A 14,057-nucleotide genomic window follows, 5' to 3' on the forward strand; every position below is an offset into this window, starting at 1 on the left:
TTCATTTTCGCAAGTTGCTGACAATTATAATGTAATATATCAAGCGAAAATAAAGAGATGATTCTTAAAGACTTAGAAATGTTCCCATTACGATTCTTGAAGACCTAAACATATATGTATTACATTCAAGTACTGTAAAAGAGATTAAAAGACATTTATATTGAGAGGAAAAATGATTAGATCTAAAAGATAGAACAGATATTTATTTCAGACTATTTCTAACACTGTAATTATGACCATAGAGGCATCCAATTTGATTTGACACTTCACCGGTAGGTAATTGGTATTCTTGACCTAAAGAGCAGAAGTGACCATTTAAAGAACAGTTCATCTGTGGTTTAAATTTTTTGTAGCATCGTTGAATAATGTTTAATTTAAGTATTTTCGTTGTCCATATTTCGTACAGCTTTTTTTTCAAATACACTTAAGAAGGACTTCTAAACCTCATCGCCTGTTAAACTGAGCGCCAATTATTCATATTAAAATGATAACAAAATGTATATATATTATCATAACATCTACACATGTACAGTAAAGTGCAAAACGCCCTGTAAAGGTGGTTTATTGTCAGTAAATATGTCAGAAATATGTGCATGAATGTTGCAAATTATCACCAATTCTATTCGATTTCTCCTTTTTCTTATGTTTTGATATTATATATTTCTGATATAAGGACAACATCCAGATTTGAAATTGTTTGACCCTTGGTAGCCATATCTAAACTTTTCCGACATTCAATCGAAATCTAATCGCTTTCAAAGTCATTGAACGGCCCATGTTTTGAAGCTGTTGAAGCGATGTTTCATTATTCTTAAATTTTCCAATACTGAATCTCTTTCAAATAGGAATCCATGCCCGATGAACGATAATCATAAGTAATTTATTCCCCTTTCTAAATGTCTGGGCGTGGGTCATGTTGACTAGACTATATTGGGACTTTATGAGGTAAAGTCAATACATTGTCACACACGACATGTATAAGGTTGTTAAAAATGCTAAGAAACTAAAGTTGATTTAAAATTGATGTTTTATATAAACCTTCCTACAGTTAGCTTATTTGATTAAAACCTTGATAATAAACCTTGTTAGAACAATACGTACATGAATATAAACAGAAACAAGCCTGTATTTATTTCGCCCGCTATTTTAATTAAAACGAGTGTCATTTTCGTGTATAGAAATTATCTGTTCCCTAACCTATCAATTGCATCTATGCTTGCCATGTATGTCTGACCTCCTCTATCCTACACGCTGCATCTAGGTTTTGCCTTGTGTATAAGTCCTCTATCCTATGCATTACATCCAGACATTCCCGTATATCAGTTCATTTTCCTATACATCCGTGTATATCAGTCCTTCATCCTATACATTATCCAGGCTTTGTCGTGTATATCGGTCCTCTAGCCTATACATTATCCAAGCTTTGTCGCGTATATCGGTCCTCTAGACTATACATTTATCGTGGGTTTGCCGTGTACATTTGCCCCCTAACAATACATTACATCCAGGCTTCATTGTGTATATTGGTCGTCAAGCCTCTAAGTTATATCTGGTTCTGTCGTGTATATTTTTCTCATACCTGTACAATGCATCAAGGCGTATCCGTTTATATCTGTCCTATAACCTTATGTATTTACCTGTATTTGTATGCTTGTCAGGTATATCTGTCCTTCATTACATACATACATAACATATAGGCTTTGTAGTGTATATTTTGCCTCTAACCTATACTATACGTCTAAACTTTGTCTTGTTTATCTGTCTACATTTCACCCAGGTTTTGCCGTGTATATCTGTCATCTAACCTATACATTACACCCAGGCTTAACCGTGTATATCTGTCACTAACATTGCATCCATGTTTCGCCATTTATATCTGTCCTCCAACCTTATACATTACATCTAGACTTGTCGTGTGTACATTTCGTCTAACCTGTATATAAACGGCCTATGTTAAAACCCGCCGTCACAAAATGTATCTGACGCCACAGTGTATTTCGATGAGATTCCTCTCTCTAGAGCATTTTTATAATCGAGATTGCTAAAACATAATATCATTATAGTGTCATCTACCGTGAAAAATCCAAAGGTATAAATTTCAATGAAAATTCTAGCCTGAGAAATACAATGTTCATACAACATTCATACTCAAGATAAGATAGGATTATTAGAATCTCAGTTTACATGATTTCAAATATAAAAACAGTTACATTTACCAAAAAAAAAAAAAAAAAAAAAAAAAAAGAAAAGTAAAACAACATATAAACCTTTCTTGAAAGAAATATGAAAGACCAGGGGCCGTATTCATAAAGCATCTTAAGTATAAGTATGAGAAATTGATTATTTACTTAAGTATTACTTAAGTAAGAAATTTATTTTACTTAAGTATATTTGTTATTCATAAAACAATTTAGGAAGTCATTCTTGGCTTTTATTGTGGACGAAAACATTTAAAAAACAGCATTAATTTCAGACAGATACAACATGCACAATTATGTTTAAAGTGCTTTTATATGAAAAACAACACTTTAATCGTACTCACGACGCTATTTTGTTTTCTGACTTAAGTCATTTCTTACGTATCTTAAGTTTAAGCTGTTTTATGAATAGGACTTAAGTGTTTACTTAGACTTAAGCTGAAATCACCACCAACTTAAGTAAAATCTTAAACTTAAGTCAAAACTTATACTTAAGATGCTTTATGAACACGGCCCCAGATGAAGAATTTTCTATTACAGCATTAAAACTTTGAAACTAATTTTATATAATTTGCAATACAATCGCCATCCAACTTTAATTAAAATTCCTATTATCTAAATAGTTTTCTTTGTAAACAGAAACATACTTTAAATTCAGCAACACAGCACTATTTCCCTTCTATTAAGATATTAGAATATGGCAATGAAGAAATCTTTTTATAAAATTATTCGTACTCTCTTAAGAGACAGCTGGGCGCTAAATATTAACTAGCATGAACGTTATTTCATTTAATGGGAAACAATAAAGACAAGAAGGCTTTTTAAAATTAAAGTGCATAATGCAAAATGCCGATATTTATAATTGACTCTAATAAAACCAGTTGCCGCCAAAATAATCGTGATCTTTGCGACATGTTGAATTGCATCCGTGTGCTATCAATGAAGGTGTTCCTTCAAAGCAAGATACAATCCACACTTGATTAACATTTAGTTTAAAAATTCAAACCAACAATTAAATGCATTTCAATGAATTTTCTTTTGAATGTTTAAAAATTTCATACACTTTGTATATTTGAGAACAAAATAATACTTTCAAGTGGAAAAAAGCTGGTATGTGGTAGCATCGTAGATATAGCAGCAGCTTACCGACAGCAGGTAGCTATAAGACAAACGCAAACGCTATTATTGAGAAATACAATATTCTCGTTTCAGAGGAATATAACTATTAACAGTAGCACACGAGTAAACTTCTGTCTTTATATATTTATCTGCCCGTCATAACTTCGTAAGCACAGTCATATAAAAACTGAAACACACTTTAGTGAGAATATGTAACTATTCTTTTATGGCAAATGGCAAGGTGAGATAATGTTCAAAATGAATACAAGGAACAAATGAAATAAAACCAAGTGAAAGTACAAACGATGATTGCTCCTAATGAATCAACCATCAGGGCAAAATATGCCAATAAGCTATATATATCAAATTTTGTAACTATTAAACGTGATTACATTTTAGGCTTTGCCAAGTACATAAGAGTAACAGCATCAACATAAATGCATTTTATATGTACATTTGATTATCCAAGGAGCAGTATCTCAATTTTTCAGATTTCGACCCGGCCGTTAGGGGTTCGGCAAGAAAATATACAGATCATTCATGTAGCGGATCTAACTCTACCTACCCTACCCTACCCTACTCTACCCTACCCTACCCTACCTACCTACCTACCTACCTACCCACCACACACACACACACACACACACACACACACACACACACCTACCTACCCAACCCTACCCTACTCTACCTTCCCTACCCTCACTCATCATACTAATTAATTTCATTCTTTATTTTATATAAACGACTACATCTTCAGTTATCATTTGCAGTATTTTACCTTCTTATGAATGCATTTTTGTTGTTCAGTGGAGCCTCTCGTATCTAATACTAGTATGTAAAACACTATATCGTATGATAAAGTCTAAATAAGACTGGTATCTAAAATCTTAAGGCCTAATTAAAATTTCGCAAACATCGTAGCAGAACTGACCATCTTGTCAGACTGGAAACTTTTTTTTATACATGTTGCATTTGTCAAAAAAGAACATCTTGTATTTAGAAAAAGCTTACGATACAACGTGGAAATAGTGTGTTATGAATGACCCTGACGACTTATGTTTGGAAGGTCGTCTTCCAGTATTTAATCTAATTTTTTTATCTGATCGCATAAAAAAGTACGTGTCGGTTCTATCCTTTCTGACTTTTTTTTTAGCAAGAACAGGGCATTCCAAGTTCTTCTAGTATTTTATGCTACGTCTTTTAGCATCATACAAATTAATAATAATTATCATAGTGAAATGTTCGTTACAAGGGCTAGATTGTTCATTATAATTGAGCCGCACCATGAGAAAACCAAGTTGAACATAGTGCATTTGCGGCCAGCATGGATCCAGACCAGCCTGCGCATCCGCGCTATATGGTCAGGATCCATACTGTTCGATTTCAAAGCCTATTGCAATTAGAGAAACCGTCAGCAAACAGCATGGATCCTGACCAGACTGCGCAGATCTGGATCCATGCTGGTCGCAAATGCACTATGTTGGTTTTCTCATGGTGCGGCTCATATGTCGATGAAGAGTTATGGTATAATCACCTCGAGAACGATAAAACATAATTGACCTGTACTTCCGATAACCCAGAGAATGAATCATCATATTCCCTATAATGACGCGGTGGTAATCAGTAACACATATAAATTTATAAGTTTGATTAAATACGAATGTTATTTACAAACAGAATGCCCTATGTGGTTTCCTAAACGACAACTTGGCAATTATAAACATTGTTATTAAAGTGTAATATTTCATTAACGTTCCGTGGTCTCTTGGGAAGCTTCATTAATACACTTGTTCATTTTAATTGATTAATTGACTTTTCTGTTAGTTAAGCAAATAGTAAAACACATGGTTAAAAATGCATGTTTATTGTCCCAATTCCCCCAATATCATACACTAATATTTACGCACTGTATTTGTTCAAGCTTTCAATTATAGATCACTTGGTGAAATAGCTTTACTAGTTATCAGGGAGAACTTGTATTCCGTTCAAAGTAAATAATTCAGACAAAACCGTTTTTCCGTTGACCTACTGTGCTAAAATGCGTGCTTAGAGATTTAAGGATGAAGTTCACATCTAAATTTGAATATGCACATGTGCAACCGGAGACAGATATAGAAAATTTAAGACAACATTAACCATACACGAAATATGTTTGTATATGCCTTGTTTACTCGACAATCTTGTTAACTTGTCAGCGATTTGATGCTTGGTGGATGAATAATGCAGAAATATAAGTTACCATAGGAACAATGCAGAACATTATTGCATTAAAATGACGTCATGACGTTACGCGTTGGTAATCGCACGTAATTGTAACAGCATTTTTAATCGTAGAAGTACGTGATTTCGAACAGTCGTTGTTTTTTAAGTAATAATCTACAGGAATGATTTGCTGAAATATTTTAATGAATCTTCCGTTTTAATAAAATGTTACATCTTTTAGGTACAGTGATTGGATTGACATTTGAAATGGAAGAACTATTTATTTAAGGAAGTATGAGATTTTTTTCTACATTTAAGGATTTTTTCATACTTTATAAGCTTCAAGAACATTAGTATTTGAGACATATATGGGCAACGAAGCACAGGTCCTCGCATTCATTCTTATTTCAGAGGGCGTTTTCTTCACCTACTGTTTAGGCTTTTTGAAATTAAGCACAACTGAAAATCAAATGTAGTTACTTTTCAAAACACATAATGTCCCACTTGATGTTATAAAGACTTCAGATCTGACAGTTCAGTATGAATACATTATTAAATAAAGAGCATAAATGTCACTAACAACTCTCTGTTGACAGAATTACCCACATCAACTTTGTCATGGAAAAACGCATTTAAAACTGCACAGTTGTACAGTTAAGATTTTAAAAATATTTTTCTGTTTTAATGACATACAAATAAGCTTTAAATTGGAAAGAAAACGGTTGGGATCACCGTGCATCTAAGAAATATATTTGAAAAAAAAAACTGCAAAAACTGGTGAATTTTGATATTTGTAGTTCTTGTTTTGTTGAATGATATTTTCTAGATAATATAAAGTGTTATGCTAAAATATTTATTTTAATTGTAACTTATTGCTATATATCTCAGTTAGAAAACATATCAGAACCAGACCTTTTTAACTTGAATACCGACCCCTATCCCATTTTGTATCTGACATCAAATCAAGACAAATTCCGCCAAATATAAGGGTCATTTTTTTTTTGCAATAAATAGAATATGTATGTTTAAATGGCACATTATTAGCCATATTTTTATGATTTAGCATTTTTTCTGCATAATGTTTGTTTGAAAGCAAATATTCAAAGAAATATTTTTCAAAATGGCGTATATCCTGTATAAAATGCTTGTACGTCACTGACGACAGACTTTAATGGGAAGATAAGCAAGCCCGAAGTAAATAAACTAGGCCATTGTCATATAATATATTGATTGATATTCTGTTATTTGTGTACACATTCTTAATTAAACTTGTTTATGTTTTATTAAGAAAAGTGATATCGTGAACTTAATAATAGTTACCATGGAAACGAACCACACATCCTATATATTTACTCAAACTTCAAGGCGTTGACATAAACCTAGATAATGAACCTAATTTCAGTTTTTTTATGATTCATAAGAATATCAATTGCAAGTGCACACAATTTTGTTCGTATAAATGTCACATAAGAACAATGCATTGCGGTACATATTCCCCATGACAGGCAAAAAAGCACAAAAAGCATAGGATCGATATTACAACATGGACATGTTCAAATGCTATTCCCCTGATAACCCTGATAAAACTATTAATCTAGTTATTACATGGTTTACCGATCACTTTCTAATGCACTGTTTGACAGTTTACTTCAGTATTCACATGCCATCTGATTATATTTGTTATATGTGTGTATTTCCCACCCATTACCTGATTTTTTATGACTTGCTGATTATAGTGATTCATTCCATATTTTATTTGTAGTTGCATCAAATTTTGCTATATGGAGAATTGTGGAGAATTTCAGTGACTGGCGGAATTAAAAGGTGCATAGTGAAAACTAAGAGACTATGATTGTAAATGTTTAACTATTTTTCTACTGCTATATGTCTCAACACAACTATTGCAACTATAAAAGTAATTTAAAAACACAATAAACGATACACCAACTGGGTAGTATATTTATAATTCAAGTCGAAAAAGAAAACAAACATTCAGTTTGTCAGTTATGTACGAGTGTCAAATATTGTTTATTCGTCGTTTTATGGAGAAAAATATAAACAAAAGAAATTGAATTAATCTTAAAATTCTATGGAAAAGATGAATCTGACAAACTGGAATAAATTGCAATCTTATTTTAATTCAATGCAAATTCAAATAGTATTGCGAGTGATGGGAATTCGAATACCTAACTAGTATCTGAATGTTATTGCAGATTACATTAATTAATAATTTTCTAACATGTATTCTACAGATTTAAAGTGGCATTATGCGCATCTTACTGCACATAGTGTGTTTTTGATGAATGTTTTATAAAAACAATTTTCCGTGGCTGTGCAATTAAATGTGTTAAATTAACGATGATGTCGCATAAGTATTTGAAGTTGATACTTTAGAAATTGGACTGATAAAATAATGGTCTTTTTCTTCAATCTTCTACGCAGTGATCTCCCTTACCTATAGGTAGAGATTTCTGAAGTTGAAGGGAAGCAACTCCTGCGTGCAGTTTGACTTTTCTTAATAAGACTGCCCCAGTCAAAATAAGAAAAGTCATATTTGGAAAGTTATAATTTCTTACTAGTTACAGGAAGATTTTGGTTTATTGGGTTAAAAGCTATAATTTCCTTAACCCCTTTTACACACACACCTATTTCAGGCGGATTTGTACTTGAAACATGTCCAAAATTCCACTTTAAGCAAACATACCATGAATGTTGCTACAACAACATCTTAAATATCTTATCATTTGACGATTATGTAACCTCTATAACATAACCTGCATTATTTTACAGCATTTTGAAGCAGAGTAAATTAATTATGGGACAAAATGTACCACAAGGTCGCTAAGTTTTAAAATATACTCTTCACTTAGATTTGCATACTGACTTTTCTTTCTATTCATCAAGATCAGAGTAAGGAGCTTCAAATGATGATTTGGAACTATGGAGTCAGTAAAATTTGGATATCTGGTAAAAATATAATAAAACATTTTATCTTTAATATATATTCTGTAGATTATTTATTTTAATCAATTATTTTAAACAAGGATTTCCATTTCTTGCGTTTCTAAAACAGATCATTATACCTTTGAGACTATAAGACTTGTTTTCTTGCAGAATATGAAGCATCAATTTATTAAATAAGATTAAACAGACGTTACAATTAAAGATGATTATTGTTAGCTAAATGATCATTTTAGCTACAATGTTATAAGTAAAATTTAAACATTGTTGTCGTTAGGTACAAAGAATGCTCAAAGGTGTCTTTTAGTTCATCGGCGGCACTTGATTCTATCTTTATTTCTCAATAAATAGTTTGCATAGAGTTAAATTATACGAAACTGAATAAATTGAAACGCATTTATTAGTTGGTATATTTTCAAGCGACGTACGATATGTCAACGTAACCTAAGATTCTTTTTCACGGAGGACGACATTATAACAATTGTGTTCATCAAAATATAATATCTTAAGATTATCTTGCAAGTTTGGAAGCTATTATTACATAAGAGATAGTGTAAATAAAATTTACTGAACTGCTAAGTTCACAGTCTATGGCTTGTTTAAGGTTAATCTTTTAGGGTAGGGGTGGTAGTAGGAAACTTTTTGATGTTTATTGATAATTCTCATCACTTTGTATAGCCAATACTTTTTTCCAAGTGTTAATCTCTGGTCAGTGATTTTTAAGTTAGAGGATGAAATATATGTGAAAGGGGAGAAGAGCAATATGTGCTTTTCAAAGTTCAATGCCTGTTTGACCCCAAAACATTTTTAAAAAGTTATATCTGCTGTACAGGCAGTACATTGGAACCTGACATCAAAACAAAACGCTTGTCAAATTTTCACATGATTGACTTTTGTTACAATATTTTCTAAATTCATGATAAATACAATAAAAAAGAGCTAGTGATATATATATATATATATAAGAAAAAGAAATAAAAAAAGTCTGGTTATGGTGAGGATCGAACTCCCGACCTCTGGATTGCAAAGCGAACACGTCAACCATTAGACCACAGTGGAACTATGACGTCATAAGTACAAACATATGTTTATATGATAAATTTCAGTTACGGCAGTGTGACGTAAAACGTTTCACATTGAAAATGTTGTTTTTTTTTCTACGTAGAAAAAATATTTAGCGCTAATTTCTTATCGTCCAACGCTCATTTACATTTTTATTCAATGTTCAAAACCGTAGGCGAGACGCTTTTATCATCCGTAAACAGCAAGCGTCTAACGACTCCGATTGATTAATAAAGAAACCCGAACAACACCGATTCCATAAAGTACCACGACTTTTCAACTCGATATGTATACACGATATTCATTTTCCTTTTCACACGTCTAACCGTAATGCGACGCTGTCGAAATAGTCTACCGGTATTACAACATCATCTTTGTTATTGTAGTTATTGTAGAATTTCTATAATTTGAAATCATATCATTACTTTACATTTTTAGAATTTAGTCTGAAGTAATTGCTGAGAGCATTCTCACATTTTGACGTATCTTTTGTTAAAGTATTTAGACAAACGATTGAACAGAAAGCAATTTCCTAAAAGGGTTTCAACAGCTTTCTTATTTGATTAAAGGTGATTATTTCCTGATTAGATTAAGTGAGATGCCAAAAATCTGTCATAACTAGAGAAAATACTTAGAAATTTAATATTTGCATATTTGTTACAATTATTTTTATTGGTCAAAACTATTAATTACTAAATAAATTTCATTGGTAGATTCTTTTTGTAAAATGAACATGTTTTAAGAAATTAAGTCAGTACTAAGAAAAAGAAGAGACTGAAAAGACATCTTTGTCAATGTGTTCTGAAAATATTTAATTTGGCAGTCAGCATTGGATTTTACTTACTAGTATAACTTTAACTTGTATTTGGACTTTGTTTCATTTTGAGAATTTGGATTTATAACAAAATAGAAATATTGAAACTGGAAACTGTGTTTGTAAACTCACTGCCACAAACCCACTCTGCTAATACTTTTAGCAGAGTAACACATAACTCACTGTTGGAACCGTTGGTTTTGGGATACCTGCTGAGCTGATTCCCCATATCGAAAAATACAGAGACAAATTCCACGGCAACCTCGGACTGAAAGGGTTCGAGCTTAACTATCCCTCAGGGCCAGCGGTCCCACATTTCTTTCTTGTCTTTTTCGTTTCGAACAAGTTCGAACAAGATAGACATCAAAGTGGATTGTGCTTGTTAATAACTTGATATTAAAATGATCGTTTGATTGATATGTGTATTGATAATGGTGTTACATATTTTATAATAATCAAATACTATTCAACATGTTTATCAAAAAACATCTGTAAATTTTACTTACAAGGTTTACTATGCAGTGGTATAGTATTGATCACAATGTTGGTTAATGTAGACATAGTGTGCTGATTTGAACAAACAATGTTTTCGTCTGAGCAGACAATGGTGCTATAAATCTTTATTTTATTTTAACTTCATTATTGTTTGTCTTGCTATTCCCGATATCTATTTGCCTTGACCTCTTGCCTTGTCAAAATGGTTTCATCAGATTGGGTCTCAAGAGATCACCACAATGTAATGTTACGGCAAGTGTTCTTTTAGTTCAGTAACACACTTATCATAATTATGTACAATACAAAGCAGATATTTTATGGATATGGAATTGATGATAAAAGGTGATACATTTTATTTTAAGGGCATTTATAACAAAGTCGGCTGAGAACATTAATATTATACATGCTGTAAATGTAGAGACGTAATTCTATATTCAGTTTACGACGAAAAGCCTTCTACGTTACAGTCCCTCTGATTCATACTTATAGTAACACACCATGCTTACAAATAAATGACAAAAGCATATGTATACATTCGTTAGGTAGTCTATGAAATATACTTTGAAGTTTAGATGTACAGTAAAAACAATATTTGTTATGTTGTGCACACATGAAATCGTGGGTGCTGTACGATTCCTTTTAGCTTTTATTTATCTCGGACTTTCTCGTTCCAATCCCTGCTTTTGAAAACTTAATACATGTATACCTCTAAATCATATTAACCGTTATAGTATACTTCAATACAACAAAACTCATAATACATATGTTCTTTTTTTTGGCGGGAAAATATAGAACTATTGACTATCAAATTAATGCAATTTGACAAGTTTGATAAAAAGAACGTCGTAAATAAACAACCAGTAGGGCGTCTGTTGATATTCAATAGAGTGCTAGGCAATTACAAACATTGTTATGAAAGAGATATATTATATTTAATTACATTGCTCTCTTGGAAGGCTATGGTTTTAGGTTTCGTTAATCCGCTTTTTATTAATGAATGCAATTAATTGGCTTTGGTGTTATATAAACAAATAGTAACGATTAACTGCAAACAGGCGTTCAAACTGTACTCCAATACTCAAGATTGAATTCCGTTGTAAATATGAAAGGCACAAGCAGAAAAAAAACAGTTTAAATGTTGTCATGTAGACATGTTTTATCCTTTTAAAGGATTAAAGAGGGGAAACCGAAATTGCTGCAACTTGTATCTGCTGTTTAATGTACATGGAAATCAAAATGCGGTTTTGTTAAGATTTTGTTATGAACCGGTAATGAACACATGCCAGTCCCCAGTTTCAACACTATTAAATGGGAGGATTGTACCTCAAACTTTTTCCTGCTGTTTTGTTTGATCTGAATGTAAATATAAATGGCATCTGTCTTTGATATTTTCTGTAGAGTTATTTATTCACAAACGTAAGCAAACACAGTCAGACATTTTCAGAAATCAATTCAGCAAATAACACGTCTTTTCATTTATCACGATTCCTTCTTTGTGTTTTGCAGAATGTACGCTAAAACCCCTCTTTTTAATGACATAAATCATTGAATATTTGGTTTGAAATACAACGTGTCCTATGTCAGTCTTTTCAAGTAACATTTTCAAAAACAACTACTGTGTTCATTAAAGGTGGTAAATCACATCTGAGCAAAATTGTGTGGTTTTCAAGTAACATTTACAAAAACAACTACTGTGTTCATTAAAAGTGGTAAATCACATTTGAGCAAAATTGTATGGCATGTTTCAGTTTTACTCTCTCAGAGGTTTATTTAAGGAGCAAAAAGACACACTGCATAGAGTTAGATCCATACTGGAAATGCATATCCTATTACTTTTCATGAAATCTTATAAATACCTTCCTTTAATATAAAAACATTTAAAAATGGACTGTGTCTTTAGATTTCAGTATAATTAAAAATTTTGTAGTTTTACATTTGCATTTGATAAATATTAGGATATTTCAACTACCTGAAACAAAAGGCACGTTTTTTTTCAAACAGGTGTAGCTTCGGATTTTTTCTATTTTCATCCTATCATGGTTGCGCAACCGAGATAGACAAAGAGAGATAATAATAATTTGATAACCCTGCATTTCTAATGAACTTTGCCAATACTTGTCAATGCAAATATTTGACAGATTTAATACAACAGTGCTTATATCATATAATTCCTTAGAAAACATGTTTATTAAATTTATACTTAATATGCTAAAACCATCATAAAAAAATCAAATTTAGAAATACATCCAATGAAAATATAACATGTATTAAGAACTCATTGAACACAAGTAAGTGTAGATGATCAGAACAAAACATTAGTTGAACCACCTTTAACAACTGTTACAATAATTTATGCTTCTATCTTGAGGAAATTTAATCGGCATTTCTTTCAATCTATGTTCAATTTGTTTTTGCATATGAATTTAGGGACTATCAAACTAAGGTTGGGTTGATAATTTACCTGTGCACCTGTGCAAAACGTTAAAATGTCACTTTTGTACAGACAATTAGAGGTAATCTTCTAAACGATATTGTTTTATATATGCGATAACTTCATGTTGTCTTTCAAGTAACATTGTTTCACCAGAATCAGATATTTATGGAAACATAATGATGGTTGTTGGTTGTATATTTTGTTTAGAAAAATGTATAAGAGAGAAGTGAATGACCATACTTTTATTAAACCAGACAAAACTTCATGAATGGTTACTGTCTGTTAGGGATGCGTGTCTTCTTCTAAAACATATATGACAAGTATGTCTCAATTTCTTAATATTTCAGTATTGTCGCAGACATATGCCAACGATCTAATCTGAGTTTCGTATGGTAAACAATGTTGTTAGCTGTTTAAGGGCACTTATCAGTAAATGAAATATGTTCATGTCATTGAAGCGTTTAAACATTAATGCCTGTTTAACCACATTCGACTAAACTTGATGTAGTCGTGGTGTAGAATTTAATAAACGTAAACCTCTTTTAACAAGGCTTAAAGAGTGCTAAATATTTTATCAAACAGGACCATCGTAATTCAGATCGATTTTAGAAAAAGTAGCAGATAACACAAGCAAGGTATATCATTACTTGACTTATTTAAAATCATCGTAAACTTCTTGGTCATAGCAATGTAAAATAATATGATATTTCTGTCCCGATCATTTAAAGACACATTGCATGATTTGTATTCAACCATTTAAAAGACAGAC

Source organism: Mercenaria mercenaria, chromosome 14 (genome assembly GCF_021730395.1).
Source record: "Mercenaria mercenaria strain notata chromosome 14, MADL_Memer_1, whole genome shotgun sequence".
NCBI lineage: Eukaryota > Metazoa > Mollusca > Bivalvia > Venerida > Veneridae > Mercenaria > Mercenaria mercenaria.